The following is a 17652-nucleotide window of genomic DNA, read 5'->3' as shown; positions in this document are numbered from 1 at the left end:
CATCAGGATACTTGGGCTATCACTTGTTGGACTACGAACACTAGCGTGGCTGAAACTATTTTATCATTTACATTATGGATATGAGTTGTTTTTAATATATTACTCTATGTACTCAAACTTGTATACTCGCCGGTACAATTTTGTACTGACTCTATTTTAATACATGTTGCAGGCTAACAGGATGCTAGGATTCTTGGAATCAAGCTAGGATGATGCTTAGAAACTCATCTAGATAATTAAGTTTTTGAACAATATTTAGAGACTTGATGTACTTTGATACTTTGTGATGGTCTGGTTTTAGACAATGTTTGAATCAATCTAATTTATAATGAAACTATTTAGTGTTATGGAATCTCATGAGCAATCTGAACGCTTAATGCTCGCACCCCGATGTTTCCGCCATCGGTTGGGGTGTGACACTACCACCATCCACCACAATAACCACTCACCACCATCTTCCCACTACCACCACCAACATCAAACCCAAGGGTGGTCATTATTTTCCAAACTCCATTTCTTACCCAATCCAATTTCAAGCTCAGAGTCACCAGTGCTCCAAACCCATATTCTCTGACCCAAAAAATGTCGAATTTGATGAAGTTTATGTTGGATTTAGGTACAATATAAAGAGTTACACTTTGGACGACAAACAAAGAATAATATTTAATTGTTAATATGATAGATCACGATAGCGGATGATTAATCATGGAGAACGAGTACTTGGTGAATACTAAAAACATTAAGTGTTTGTGAAACAATTAATTTAGTAGGAATGAATGGTGTTATTTAAAGAGTTAAACGAACAATAATTTAATTGTTAGATAATAAATTGAAATAGTTATTTTACTAAGAATAAAATAAAGTCAAAGTGTTCTGACTAGTGAGCGGTGAATAATGGTTATTCGACATAAACAAGGATTAATCATTATTGGATAATAATTAATGAGAGTTAATTTTATTATTGATACTAAAATAAAGTCAAAGAGTTGACAAATAATAAGTAATTAATCAACGACTAATTACTTTGAGGAAACTCAAATGTTGATGAGCTTAAGTGTAAGTTAAGGATTTATAAATAGACCCTTGAACTAAAACCCTAACTGTATAAAATACACATTACAGGAGATTGGGCAAGAACCCTAGCGACTATCCGAGATTGGGCAAGAACCCTAGCGACTATCCTCATTCTCCTCCTCTCTCTTTCTCACTATCCCCTTTCGTGACAGGCCACCACCACCCGGTTCGCCGCCGGCGGCCGCTAGCCGCCACCACCATCATCGGCGACCACCGTCGCGCGGTCTACCATAGCGCCGCACACCGCCACCCCCTCACACCGCTTTGTTTTAGTGATTTAAATAAGATGTTTCGCGTGTGGTATCTCGTGGTGTTTTTGGATATCGTGATTAGGCTTACTGGTGGCGTCGTTCATTGCATCCATCATGCGAGTTTTTGGTATTCGCCAAGGTACAATCCTAAACCCACTATGCTATATCTTTATATAATTATCTGAGCAGTTGTAACTGGATCTCTGTTGGGAATAGTTTTATCCGTGTTTGTGATACGCTTCCGCATTTGATTAACACTAAAGTGATATTACTATTACTATATATATATATATATATATATATATATATATATATATATATATATATATATATATATATATATATATATATATATATATATATATATATATATATATATATAGGTAGAGGATCCTGTAAAAAGTGGGTCTTTTGTAAGAAGTGTAAGAAATAATCTTGGAATGACAAGTGTCCCTCCTCTTAATTAATTCAAAAGGGTAGATTAGTAATTGTATTTTTTTGTCATTTAATTGATTTACAATATAACTGAAAAAAAAACTGACTATGAGAATGTTTAGGGATTGATCACAGTTCACGTCATCTTGTTAACCTTCCGTCATCGTCTTCTGTCACACCCCGATTTCCACGTGTCTCACCGGTGGGCCCGGTGGGGGATTACCGTGACGATGTTGGCAACAATATAGTCAAACCACACAATTATATAATGCACAGCGGAAGCATAAGATAAATATATATATTTCAACCTCTGGTGATAATATCAATGTATTACAGAAGTTGAATATCCACAGTGGATCGTAAATAAAGGTAAAGTATTGTTCCATTAGATACTGCAATCAAGCTTGCGAGGCTTATCCCGACGCTAGGGAGCTAATACCAGCCAATTACGTTTAGGTACCTGCACTTAATCTTTTTGGGGAAAATACGTCAGTTTACACTGGTAAATACATTCAACTGACACATTTGAAAATGTTTATTAAAATTGATTTGAATGCACAAGGCACAAACTCTTTTATAACTTGGGAAAATTCATAATGATCTTGTGAACGTTTTACATGTTCTTTTATGCGTTCAGTAGCCCGGGTCGTGCCGGGTTAAAGATTTATAGACACACCACGTTTGCGTAAAACCGTAGTATAAAAACCAACGGCTACGTCTTTTAGTTTTAATGTCGACACTTTATACCGGGTGTACGCCTACACCGGGATGTCGATGGTCGTGGCCATTTCGTAAAATGATGCCAAGGATATCCGGGACAACGGTCATTAAACCCCCCAAAGGCTTATAAGCAACAAAACTGTTTAAATGAGCCAATCATATTTAATCAATTAACCACCTAAGCGATGGAATTATATAATGCTCAATCAAGCGGTATTAATATACCGTAACCCAAGCCCATATAGGGGAAATAAGTTAAAGTATTTACCTTTGCAAGTATTAATCCTTAATTTAGATCAAGTCACCGATAGCTTTTACTGGGGCTCCTAATCTGGAACGAAGGTTTTAATTAACCTCTTAGAATCCTAACGGTCCTTATATTAGCCGTAGCTTAAACCGGTTGATTCCGATATATAGATATGGTTAATTCGCACGAAAAGGCGAAAACCGAGAATGGAGTATGATTTGGACCCAACAAGTTCAGTGACTTGTTTTATATGGGTTTATGGTTCATACTCTGGATTTTGGGGTTCAAATAATATAATTTGACCCATATCGGCTATTGCACGAAAACTAGTTTCATGAGCCGTACCGTGTGCGCAAATAGGCGAAACGGTTAACCATAAGTGTCCTACGCTTATTTCCTAAGTCAATATGCCTTAAAAGTATTTTGGTATCAGTAGGATACCTTCCGTAATGCCCGTAACGAGTTTAAGTAAATATTATGCCCCGAAGGGGCTTTTCGGTCATTTTAAAGACTTTAAAAGGGCTTTTCGAGTTCTACAGGAAATCTGAGTTTCCCGAACAGCTTATAAAGCTTAAAATACTTTATTTATTATTTAAAACCAGTAGCAACTGGAATCGGGTCAAAAGACCTTGTAGAACTCCCGTTTTGGCCAAAAAGGGCATATTCGGTATTTACCGAACCGTAGCCATAACCGCAGGTTATGAGCAAGGTAAAAATTATTAAAAATCTTTAAAATTCCCAAAATATTATTTTACCACAGTGGGTAAAAGTTTTGGTGACGAAAACTTGGGTTAGATGGGCGTTATGCTAATTGCGCCGTTAATTACAAAACTTTCTGAAAAGTGCGCCTTTTAGCATAACTCTCATTCTAGGTCTCGGATTGACGTGAAACTTTAAGGACATGCTTATAATTTAACAAGCAAGGTTTTGGTCCGTTCACGTGTCCGAAATACTCGTTTTAATTTTAAAAGGCCGTTACGGTCAACTTTTAGGCGAATGACGGAATTGCGCAAAAGACTCGGATAACTCATGAACCGACCACAGAGGCTTATACCAACATGTGACCTGGTCCTAAGAGAGTCCTAAGGTATATTTATACCTCACTAAAACGGGTCAGAACTGAAGTCAAAGCAAAAGTCAAACTTTTGCGACTTTCGGCTCCGAACCGGTTCAATATAGTAAATGATCGATTCAAACGAGCGCAAACATGTTTATATACTTATTATCATGTTTTATGATTATCAAAACAGGTTCCATAACATACATATTATAGATTATGCATAAATCGCTAAAATAGCTTTCTGTTGACTTTTTAACCGCACGTTTGACTCGACATTTGACATAGTTAGAGTGGTGATCAGGGGGAACCATTTTAGAGGTTTATTACCCACGTAAATACCAACTCATAACCACTTTTGATTCGTCATAAGACTGAACCATTACTGATTTATTGTAAAGTCAAACCGTAGTTACGACGGTTTGGTTTTTAGCTAAAAACTAAGGAAATGTGAAACCACAAAGGGTTGGATCACTTACAGAAGTTGTGTTCTTGCTTATGGAGCAGAGAAAAAGACTTGAGAGCTCTTGAAATGATCAGAGGTGTGTGTTTTGATGTTGTGAATGTTTATGTTGCATAAGGTGGCTATTTATAGCAAATGTCATGCAACTATGATCATTGCAACACTCACAATAGTCCAGAGGTGATGGGTAGGTGTCCCAGAGGTGTATGGGTCGAGTAGGGGGCACCCATGCCTCATTTATTGGAGGTTGATCGTTCACAATGCTCAAAAGTCAAGAAAACACAATTTTTCTGCATCTGGGCGTCCAATGCGGCCCGCATGGAGGTTCCATGCGTTTACAATGCGGGCCGCCTGGGATTAGAAGATCAGACGCGTAGTTGAGGAGGCTCGCGGCCCGCCTCAACTTAACCCAATATGCAATGCGGGCCGCGTAGGGTTAAGATTTCAGAAATTTTAAATCTTTTTGTAATGATTGCAGAATCCGGCCATTAATAACGAAATCTTTCGTAATGATTTACCTGACCTTTCGGGTTTGAAGGGGTAACTTTGCGGTTTGGCCCTCGGTTATTTACCGATAGGGGCCTTGTGTTATTTACCCGCATTATTAAGTCCCCGGTTTATTTATTTAATTATTCTGAAAGCCTTAACTTTCACTATTGACGCTTTTAACCCTTCTTCTACGAATTCGATCGTAACTTTCTCGTTTCATATCGAAACTTCGCGACATTCGTATATATTATTTTAGTGAGGGTATAATACCATTACAAAGTCTTTGGAACGTTAAAGGGTCACTCAGAGGTATTATTAAACATGTTGACACAGTTAACCCCTGTAGTTTGTAATCTCTCACTTTCTTCCGCGTTTTGTCTTTGTACGATCTATAATTTATTCGTTTGAAGGTTTAAGCATTATTTAGGGATACTATACAGTATATTTACCCTTGTTGACATTTATAACCCTCGAATTTATATACTTTCAAGGTTTGTCAAAATTAGTCCTTTATTTATTATAAATGCCACGTGTAAACAAATGACACGTGTTAACACATCATTGGACACAAAAATTCGAGGTGTTACATCCTCACCCCCTTAAAATAAATCTCGACCCGAGATTTACTCAAATAAATAGGGGTATTTTTCTTTCATTGTAGCTTCGACTTCCCACGTATATTCAGGACCTCTACGAGCATCCCATTTGACTTTTACAATCGGTACGTGCTTTCTGCGAAGCTTCTTCACCTGTCGATCCTCAATCGACAAAGGTTTTTCTATGAACTTTAAGCTCTCGTCTATACGCACATCTGTGTGTGGAATCACCAACGATTCGTCGGCGAAGCACTTCTTGAGATTGCAGATGTGGAACACATTGTGAATTCCATTGAGCTCTTCAGGCAAGTTCAGTTTATAGGCAACTGATCCGACTCGTTCAATGACCTCAAAAGGCCCTATGTATCTCGGACTCAGCTTGCCTTTCTTGCCGAAACGCATCACCCCCTTCCAGGGCGATACCTTAAGTAATACCTTTTCACCCACTTCGAAGTGAAAATCCTTACGCTTTGGATCAGCGTAGCTCTTCTGCCTATCGCGGGCAGCCTTGAGACGTTCCCGGATCTGGACAATCTTGTCCGTCGTCTGGAAAACAATCTCTGGTCCCGATAATTGGACCTCTCCTACTTCCGCCCAACAAACAGGCGATCTGCATTTCCTACCATATAATGCCTCAAAAGGCGCAGCCTTTATGCTGGTGCGGTAGCTATTATTATAGGAGAATTCGATCAGGGGTAGGTTTTTATCCCAGTTACCACCTAAATCGATCGCACATGCACGAAGCATGTCTTCTAGCGTTTGGATAGTACGCTCACTTTGACCGTCCGTCTGTGGATGGTAAGCCGTACTAAAATTTAAGCGCGTGCCCAAAGATTGCTGGAAACTTTTCCAGAAGTGAGATGTGTATCTAGTATCCCTGTCGGAGATAATAGACACAGGTATGCCGTGTAAGGCTACAATCTTATCAACATAAAGTTGGGCTAACATATCGGAGCTATACGTCTGCTTGATGGGTAGAAAGTGAGCTGATTTAGTCAGCCTATCAACTATGACCCATATTGTATCGTTTCCTTTCCTGGTCTTGGGTAACTTGGTTATGAAGTCCATAGTTACGCATTCCCACTTCCACTCGGGAAGCTCAGGCTGTTGTAGCAAGCCAGATGGCTTTTGGTGCTCGGCTTTGACTTGAGCACAAGTTAAGCACCTTGCTACATGGGCGGCTACAGACTTTTTCAAGCCTATCCACCAATAATTTGCCTTTAAGTCTTGGTACATTTTATCAGCACCAGGATGGACTGAGTATTTGGAACTATGGGCTTCCTGGAGAACAACATCTCGTAGTCCCCCATAAATCGGAACCCATATACGTCCATTCAGCCTAAGAATTCCATCCTTGCTAAGAGTCAACTGCTCCTCAGTTACTCCTAGCTTTTCATTTGGATAATTAGCTTCCAACACAGCCTCACGCTGCGCAGCTAATATCCTTTCCATCAAATTATTTTTAACCTCAATGCTCTTGGCATTGATTCGAATGGGTTTTACCTTTTCTTTCCTGCTCAATGCATCGGCGACCACATTCGCCTTACCGGGATGGTACCTGATTTCACAGTCATAATCATTCAGGGTTTCCATCCATCGGCGTTGCCTCATGTTCAACTCTTTCTGGTCGAACAGGTGCTGGAGGCTTTTGTGATCAGAATAAATCACAAATTTAATGCCATAAAGGTAGTGCCTCCACAACTTAAGTGCAAATACAGCAGCACCCAACTCCAAATCATGGGTGGTGTAATTCTTTTCATGCACCTTTAATTGCCTTGAAGCATAAGCAATCACCTTGCCCTTCTGCATAAGCACACACCCCATGCCTGTGTGTGACGCATCGCAGTAAACTACGAATTCATGTGTACCCTCAGGTAGGGTTAACACAGGTGCGTTGCTTAGCTTCTGCTTCAGTATTTCGAAGGACTCTTGCTGATTCGGGCCCCAAATGTACTTTTCTTTCTTCTTGGTCAAGGAAGTCAAGGGCGCAACAATCCTTGAAAAATTTTCAATAAATCTTCGGTAGTATCCTGCTAATCCCAGGAAACTACGGATTTCGGTAGGCGTCTTTGGCTCTTGCCAGTTCATGACTGCCTCTACCTTAGCGGGATCCACTTGGATACCACGCTCGCTCACAACGTGTCCTAAAAACTGAACTTCTCGTAGCCAGAATTCACATTTCGAGAATTTGGCGTAGAGTTTCTCACGCTGTAGCAATTCGAGAATGCAACGGAGATGCTTCTCGTGGTCAGCTTGGTTCTTGGAATAGATAAGGATATCGTCGATGAAGACTATGACGAATTTGTCCAAGTATGGCTTGCAAACGCGGTTCATGAGATCCATGAACGCAGCCGGTGCATTTGTGAGCCCAAAAGGCATCACTAGGAACTCGTAATGACCATAGCGAGTCCTAAATGCATTTTTGTGTACATCTTCATCTCTGACCCTTAGTTGATGATAACCCGACCTTAAGTCGATCTTGGAAAAGTAGCTTGCTCCTTGCAGCTGATCGAATAGATCATCGATCCTTGGTAAAGGATATCTATTCTTTATGGTAACTTTATTCAGCTCTCTATAGTCGATGCACAACCGCATTGATCCGTCCTTCTTCTTTACAAATAGGACAGGAGCTCCCCAGGGAGATGAACTAGGTCTGATAAAACCTTTCGCCAGCAGTTCATCCAACTGGGTTCTCAGTTCTTTCATTTCCGTCGGAGCTAATCTGTAAGGTGCTCTGGCTATCGGAGCTGCTCCAGGAATGATGTCAATTCTGAACTCCACTTGTCTATCTGGTGGCAAACCAGGTAGTTCTTCAGGAAAAACCTCGGGGTATTCAGAAATGACAGGAAGATCCTCGATCTTTGGCTTTGGTTCTTCAATTATCACCTGAGCCATGTAAATTACACAGCCTCTGTTCAAACACCTTGAAGCTTTCAGCATAGATACGTCTTCGGGCAATCCGTAGTGCGTATCCCCTCGAATGGTAAGAGATTCACCACTCGGAGTCTTTAAGACTATTTGCCTCTTGCCGCAAATGATTTGGGCCTGGTTATGAGATAACCAGTCCATGCCTAGCACGATGTCAAAACCCGCAAGTTTGAAAGGAAGTAGAGATAAAGGAAAAGAATGGTTCCTAATGGATATTTCACATCCTTCTAGAACAGTAGAGACGGTTTCTATCGTGCCGTCTGCTAACTCTACTTCGTATTTCACGTCAAGGGTTTTGATTGGCATATTTAGTAGTTGGCAAAATTTCTGGTCTACAAAGGATTTATCAGCGCCAGAATCGAACAGTACTCTTGCAAATATATTATTTACGAGAAAAGTACCTGTAAGCACATTGTCGTCCTTGACCGCTTCCTTTGCATCCAAGTGAAAAACTCTCGCATTCGACTTCTTCGTCTCTTCCGCCTTCTTGGCATACTTCGGGCAATTACTCTTTATGTGCCCCTTTTCATTACAATTATAGCAGGTTGCGTCCTTTATCTTTTTGCACTCCACTGTCTTATGATCCTTGGACTTGCATAGCCCACAGGGTGGAGTCTTTTGTTGCGACTGTGAACCAGACGCAAACCTACACTTCCCGGAGTGAGGTTTCTTGCAGACCTTGCAGTGAGGTCTTCCATCAGCTTGCCCCTCCTTCTTTGCCTCCGACCCTCTTTTGCTCTCACCGTTTCCACGGTGCTTTTTCCCAGACTTTCGTGAGGTATCATCCTCACGTTTTCGCTTTTCAGCCTCCTTGCTCCTTTGTGCCCTCAGACGGACAGCATCAAGTGTAAGAGATAAGGAGAGGTCAGTAACTGACCTGAAGGTCGTTGGCCTAGAGGCCTTTACGCTGGCCTTGATCGCCGGCTCTAAGCCCCCAATGAATCGGGCAATCCTTCTAGGTTCTGGTGTCACAAGATATGGCACCAGGCGTGACATAGTGTTAAAGCTTGTCAGATAAGCTTGACAATCCAGGTTTGTCATCACTAGTGAGACAAAATCAGCCTCAATCTTCTCAACCTCGTGCTGAGGGCAGTAGTTTTCTTTTATGAGGGTAATAAACTCCCCCCATGACATTTTGTACAAGGCAGACTTACCTGAAGCCTGCACCAGAGCTCTCCACCACGCCAGGGCCTCGCCCTTGAATGACTGGGACACAAACTTAACCACGTCCCTCTCAGCGCACCCGCTGATGTCCACAATCGTGTCCATCTCGTCCAGCCAGGTGATACAATCAACCGCACCTTTCTCCCCTGTAAATTCACGGGGCTTACATGATACAAAGTATTTGTAGGTGCAACCCTTAGCACTAGACGCATCAGTATATTCTCTATCGCGGTGAACGCTGTGCTCAGTAGACGAATGCTTGTCGTCATCTTTCTTGGGTTCAGAGGGTGGTTTGGAGTGTGTCTTTGGTTTAGAGGGTGGTTTTGACACAGTTCTGCCTTGAGACTCAGTATTTTGACGATCAATAGCTGCCTGGACAGCATTGTTGATTAGAGCCTTTAGCTGTGCGCCTGTCAAATTTACTGACGCATTGTTGTAGTCATCCTCGTTTGTGTGGCTGTTCTCTCCATTGGGATCCGCCATTGTAACTTGAATCTGTTACAGAAGATAACAAAATTTTAATTTAGGAGATTATTATATGATTGTCTTTTATGACAATTTGTCAACCATGGTACAGAGACCATATTTGGTTAACTTTTTATTTCATTAAATATTAGGATCTGAATATATCCTATTCTAACTATATAAATAGTATTGGTGGCATAAAGCCTAATCACGATGATGTTTTATAATACTGGCCGAGATTCCAGAGAATCAAAGGCATAGAGAGTTGAACCGTAGTTCTTTTATCTCTTTCTGACAGAGAGTCATAGACTACCACTGCCTTTTGTCTTATAAGACAATTATTATGGCCCATAGGCACTACACCTCTAATGGATGTCTTAATATGGTTGGCCCGTAGGCGCTACATCACTAATGGATGTTTTAATAATATTGGCCCGTAGGCACTACATCACTAATGGATGTTTTAATATTACTGGCCCGTAGGCACTACATCACTAATGGATGTTTTAATAATTCTGGCCCGTAGGCACTGCATCACTAATGGATGTTTTGATAATACTGGCCCGTAGGCTCTACACCACTAATGGATGTTTTAATATGTTGGCCCGTAGGCAGTGCATCACTAATGGATGTCTTTATAATACTGGCCCGTAGGCATTGCATCACTAATGGATGTCTTTATAGTATTGATCACCTTTATTGGTGATTTAACCCACGATTTATATATCATTTAGTTGGGTTTTGAAATCCTGAAAGGATTATTGTATAGGAATGACGTGCGTGATTATAACGAATCACATCTGCCATGAATGTTAACATGCGTACAGAGGTTAACAGGGAATCAGAATCTTTTCAGTTAAGTCATACCATCTTGACTAGATCTTAAAAGACCCCAAGCTAGGTTTCACCTTTTAAGATTCTTTATTTAGGCAGATCAATATAAAAGGAATGGTTTTGATTTATTTTTATATATATTAAAACAAAACTTATAACATACATTCCAAAATCTCAAATACAATTACATATTGCCCTAAACGGGTCTTTCAAATAATACATACCTCCATAGAGGTTTTAAAATAAGTGACAAGTCCACGCAGGGACTAATATAAGATAGGTGTCCATGCAAGGACTAAAGATAAGTCCACGTAGGGACTGAAATACGATAAGTTGTCCACACAGGGACTTATTTCAAAATAGAAATTACATTCGTACTACTATTAAGGGCTAGTGGTCACGTTTCTTCTTTTTGCCCTTTAGTAGATTCGCCAAGCCCTTGAGAAATCCTCGGTGGCTTTTCTTTTCTTCCTCGAACTCTCTCTCCACACGATCTAGTCGATGGAGTATTTCTTCCTGTTCAGGAGGAGAGAAACGTGGTTGCGGCGCTTGATGCGGGACTGGAGGTCTGGGAGGTATTGGATACCCATGAGCTGAGTAGTCCGGTGGTCCCATGTTTCCATGTGCTCCGTCAGGGTAGCGCGCATTATATCTAGCCGACACCACATATGGGTCGCGCTCATAGCCGTAGTTGTATTGTGCTTGAGACGGTTCAAACGGGTTGTAAGCCGTTGGACCTGTGTAAGCTGGTATGGGTTGGTCATACCCAAATGGTGGCGAATTTCGTGCAGTAGGTGCGGAGTTCGCTTCTTGTATAGGACTTGAAGGTCCTTCTTCATGTAGTGGCGGATAGTGGCTACTACTAGAATGTCGAGGAGTGCTGAAGTGGATACCCCCTCCTCCTCGTGTAGACATACGAGCATTTTTCCTCCTACGCCTCGGCGGATCAGGTATTACTGGTTGTGCCGGTGGCGGAGGTGGTGGCGTAACTGCCTCAAAGCGTGAATCCTCAGATGGATCCTGTGGATGCCTCGGTTGCGATGTCTGATGAGATGGTGTGTTGTACCACTCATGTCGGTCAAACAAGGCCATAAAGCTGTCTGGGCCTTGATACTGCGGACCATGATATGAAGATCCATCAGATACTTCTATCGGATGCGTGGGCGTACCACGAGCTGGTTCAGTTGGATCCTCATCTTCCTCCATGGGATCTTCAGAAAAATGGTCTTGTGGCCCTAGTGGAACAAAACCTGAAGGTTCCTGTATGTAGTCAGCCGGATTAAACTGAGCTACGTAGTATGGAGTAGGGTCGTCATAATTCCGGTGCGAAACCGAACGTTGTAGAGGTATGAAGGAAGGTTGTGGGTTGTTGGGATTATTTTCTGAATCTGGCCCAAAGGAGTGCCGGTAGGATGGCGTCGAGCTGTGCGAAGTGGAATGCCTCGCGGGTTCGTAAAGATCTCTTCGTCGTTGTGGCTCTTCGCTCCTTGTCATCGAAGGATGTCTTGTACCAGATGGTCCAGCTTCTTGATCGTGATGTGTCACGATTTCTCCTCGGCCTCTACGTCCCCTTCCTCTTCCTCGGAATATAACAGGTGGCATTTTCCTGCTCCAAAACTTATTAAAAATCAAATCGAAAATAAAGACAAAAAGGAGTAATAATCCGAATTTGTCCTAAGTTATTGTCTAGACTCAAGTATGTGCAATTGTGTCACTGAGATTAAACACAATAGGGTAGTGTTTAATTCACTCAATGTTGGCTCTGATACCAACCTGTCACACCCCGATTTCCACGTGTCTCACCGGTGGGCCCGGTGGGGGATTACCGTGACGATGTTGGCAACAATATAGTCAAACCACACAATTATATAATGCACAGCGGAAGCATAAGATAAATATATATATTTCAACCTCTGGTGATAATATCAATGTATTACAGAAGTTGAATATCCACAGTGGATCGTAAATAAAGGTAAAGTATTGTTCCATTAGATACTGCAATCAAGCTTGCGAGGCTTATCCCGACGCTAGGGAGCTAATACCAGCCAATTACGTTTAGGTACCTGCACTTAATCTTTTTGGGGAAAATACGTCAGTTTACACTGGTAAATACATTCAACTGACACATTTGAAAATGTTTATTAAAATTGATTTGAATGCACAAGGCACAAACTCTTTTATAACTTGGGAAAATTCATAATGATCTTGTGAACGTTTTACATGTTCTTTTATGCGTTCAGTAGCCCGGGTCGTGCCGGGTTAAAGATTTATAGACACACCACGTTTGCATAAAACCGTAGTATAAAAACCAACGGCTACGTCTTTTAGTTTTAATGTCGACACTTTATACCGGGTGTACGCCTACACCGGGATGTCGATGGTCGTGGCCATTTCGTAAAATGATGCCAAGGATATCCGGGACAACGGTTATTAAACCCCCCAAAGGCTTATAAGCAACAAAACTGTTTAAATGAGCCAATCATATTTAATCAATTAACCACCTAAGCGATGGAATTATATAATGCTCAATCAAGCGGTATTAATATACCGTAACCCAAGCCCATATAGGGGAAATAAGTTAAAGTATTTACCTTTGCAAGTATTAATCCTTAATTTAGATCAAGTCACCGATAGCTTTTACTGGGGCTCCTAATCTGGAACGAAGGTTTTAATTAACCTCTTAGAATCCTAACGGTCCTTATATTAGCCGTAGCTTAAACCGGTTGATTCCGATATATAGATATGGTTAATTCGCACGAAAAGGCGAAAACCGAGAATGGAGTATGATTTGGACCCAACAAGTTCAGTGACTTGTTTTATATGGGTTTATGGTTCATACTCTGGATTTTGGGGTTCAAATAATATAATTTGACCCATATCGGCTATTGCACGAAAACTAGTTTCATGAGCCGTACCGTGTGCGCAAATAGGCGAAACGGTTAACCATAAGTGTCCTACGCTTATTTCCTAACTCAATATGCCTTAAAAGTATTTTGGTATCAGTAGGATACCTTCCGTAATGCCCGTAACGAGTTTAAGTAAATATTATGCCCCGAAGGGGCTTTTCGGTCATTTTAAAGACTTTAAAAGGGCTTTTCGAGTTCTACAGGAAATCTGAGTTTCCCGAACAGCTTATAAAGCTTAAAATACTTTATTTATTATTTAAAACCAGTAGCAACTGGAATCGGGTCAAAAGACCTTGTAGAACTCCCGTTTTGGCCAAAAAGGGCATATTCGGTATTTACCGAACCGTAGCCATAACCGCAGGTTATGAGCAAGGTAAAAATTATTAAAAATCTTTAAAATTCCCAAAATATTATTTTACCACAGTGGGTAAAAGTTTTGGTGACGAAAACTTGGGTTAGATGGGCGTTATGCTAATTGCGCCGTTAATTACAAAACTTTCTTAAAAGTGCGCCTTTTAGCATAACTCTCATTCTAGGTCTCGGATTGACGTGAAACTTTAAGGACATGCTTATAATTTAACAAGCAAGGTTTTGGTCCGTTCACGTGTCCGAAATACTCGTTTTAATTTTAAAAGGCCGTTACGGTCAACTTTTAGGCGAATGACGGAATTGCGCAAAAGACTCGGATAACTCATGAACCGACCACAGAGGCTTATACCAAAATGTGACCTGGTCCTAAGAGAGTCCTAAGGTATATTTATACCTCACTAAAATGGGTCAGAACTGAAGTCAAAGCAAAAGTCAAACTTTTGCGACTTTCGGCTCCGAACCGGTTCAATATAGTAAATGATCGATTCAAACGAGCGCAAACATGTTTATATACTTATTATCATGTTTTATGATTATCAAAACAGGTTCCATAACATACATATTATAGATTATGCATAAATCGCTAAAATAGCTTTCTGTTGACTTTTTAACCGCACGTTTGACTCGACATTTGACATAGTTAGAGTGGTGATCAGGGGGAACCATTTTAGAGGTTTATTACCCACGTAAATACCAACTCATAACCACTTTTGATTCATCATAAGACTGAACCATTACTGATTTATTGTAAAGTCAAACCGTAGTTACGACGGTTTGGTTTTTAGCTAAAAACTAAGGAAATGTGAAACCACAAAGGGTTGGATCACTTACAGAAGTTGTGTTCTTGCTTATGGAGCAGAGAAAAAGACTTGAGAGCTCTTGAAATGATCAGAGGTGTGTGTTTTGATGTTGTGAATGTTTATGTTGCATAAGGTGGCTATTTATAGCAAATGTCATGCAACTATGATCATTGCAACACTCACAATAGTCCAGAGGTGATGGGTAGGTGTCCCAGAGGTGTATGGGTCGAGTAGGGGGCACCCATGCCTCATTTATTGGAGGTTGATCGTTCACAATGCTCAAAAGTCAAGAAAACACAATTTTTCTGCATCTGGGCGTCCAATGCGGCCCGCATGGAGGTTCCATGCGTTTACAATGCGGGCCGCCTGGGATTAGAAGATCAGACGCGTAGTTGAGGAGGCTCGCGGCCCGCCTCAACTTAACCCAATATGCAATGCGGGCCGCGTAGGGTTAAGATTTCAGAAATTTTAAATCTTTTTGTAATGATTGCAGAATCCGGCCATTAATAACGAAATCTTTCGTAATGATTTACCTGACCTTTCGGGTTTGAAGGGGTAACTTTGCGGTTTGGCCCTCGGTTATTTACCGATAGGGGCCTTGTGTTATTTACCCGCATTATTAAGTCCCCGGTTTATTTATTTAATTATTCTGAAAGCCTTAACTTTCACTATTGACGCTTTTAACCCTTCTTCTACGAATTCGATCGTAACTTTCTCGTTTCATATCGAAACTTCGCGACATTCGTATATATTATTTTAGTGAGGGTATAATACCGTTACAAAGTCTTTGGAACGTTAAAGGGTCACTCAGAGGTATTATTAAACATGTTGACACAGTTAACCCCTGTAGTTTGTAATCTCTCACTTTCTTCCGCGTTTTGTCTTTGTACGATCTATAATTTATTCGTTTGAAGGTTTAAGCATTATTTAGGGATACTATACAGTATATTTACCCTTGTTGACATTTATAACCCTCGAATTTATATACTTTCAAGGTTTGTCAAAATTAGTCCTTTATTTATTATAAATGCCACGTGTAAACAAATGACACGTGTTAACACATCATTGGACACAAAAATTCGAGGTGTTACATCTTCTCCGAACTCCGATTCAGATCATCTTCTCCGATTTGAACAAAATATATTTAGGGAGTCCAGCGATGCAGGTTAATGTGTATCATAGTGTTTTATTCTGGTGTTCTATTAAGTTGTATGGTGTTATATTCATAGAAGGTTGCTGGGGATTCCAGATAAAACACCATGACTTGAATCATGGCGTGGTGTTTTATCTGGTGACATTGTTCATGGCATAGTGTTTTAAACATCTGGAGACAAAACACCACGCCATGAACAATGTCTCCAGATAAAACACCACGGCATGAATAATGTCTCCAGATAAAACACCACACCGTGAACAATGTCTCCAGATAAAACACCACGCTATGAACAATGTCTCCAGATAAAACACCACGCCATGAATAATGTCTCCTGATAAAACACCATGACTTGAATCATAGATGTTTAAAACACCACACTATGAACAAGGTCTCCTGATAAAACACCATGACTTGAATCTGGGAATGTTTTGTATTTATAAAACACTACGCCATGAACAATGTCTCCAGATAAAACACCACGCCATCAACAATGTCTCCAGATAAAACACCATGACTTGAATCTGCGATTACGTTTTAAAAATCTGGGAATGTTTTAAAGTATGAAGAAATTCGCTGATTTTTTTTTTTGGAGATTGATGGCGGTTACATATAATTCGCTGATCTTTAGGAGTTTGATGGGTGGTTTTGAAACGGTTACCATATTTGAAATGTTGGAAAAGTCACTATTGCCCTTCAATTTTACAAAAGCCCCTTCTAATTAAAACACAATTTACACTTTAATACCCTATTGATCTCAACCATTAGATCAAAGATCCAATGGCTTAAAACACTTCTTACACTTCTTACACTTTGGACACTTTTTACCATATCCCTACCCTATATATATATATATATATATATATATATATTTCGTTGTTAAGCAACGATGGATAGTAATTTTAGATTTATAATAATATATAGTTTTTTTAATATTTTATTGTTTTAATATTATACAACTTTACTATTATATTTACTTTTAACATATTTTCTTTTGTTCTAATGATATTTTCTTTTATCATTTACTTTTTATTTTTCATAATTCTTTTTTCTGTTTTTCAAAAGATATTGCCTTAATCAATTAATTTAATATTTCTTTAATAACTTTGGTACGCTAATTTAAAAAAAAAAACTTAAGTATGCTTATTTTTCCCTGGATATTCCGATATAAGTATTGTTAAAAATGAAGTTGTATTCAGAATCGAGTATTTATTTGTATCGTTTTTTACTATATGATGATAAACTAAACCGATTCTGCTAGTTTGACTTTTGAAACAACATGTTATATTTTCAAATAACGTTTGTTTAACATTATCATTTGCTCTTTTTCGCTGCAACGCGCGACATCAATAAAACCTAGTTCTTATTATTTTAATAAAAATGGATTTTGTAAAATGATACGGATACCCAACATTTCTATCAGTGGTATCAGAGCCACTTTTACAGCTATTCAGATATTATTATTTAAATTGATCTTTAGTTTTATTTGTCAGTACTTTTTTTGACAAAAAGATCAAGCCTTTATCATTTGGATATGATTATGATAGCGTGAATCGAGCCTAGAGAGTTGTGGTTGAGTTTGGTTGTTTATACTTTTTTATTGGTTTCAATATTTGTACTTATTGGGTTATTTGGAACTCTTTGCAATAGTTACGTCTTATTTCTTATACATTATTTTATTATAAAATTGTAAAACTCCAG

This window comes from Helianthus annuus, chromosome 5, assembly GCF_002127325.2.
Source record: "Helianthus annuus cultivar XRQ/B chromosome 5, HanXRQr2.0-SUNRISE, whole genome shotgun sequence".
Classification (NCBI taxonomy): Eukaryota; Viridiplantae; Streptophyta; class Magnoliopsida; order Asterales; family Asteraceae; genus Helianthus; species Helianthus annuus.
The sequence above is the reverse complement of the archived record's forward strand: the minus strand, read 5'-3'. Positions refer to the sequence as shown.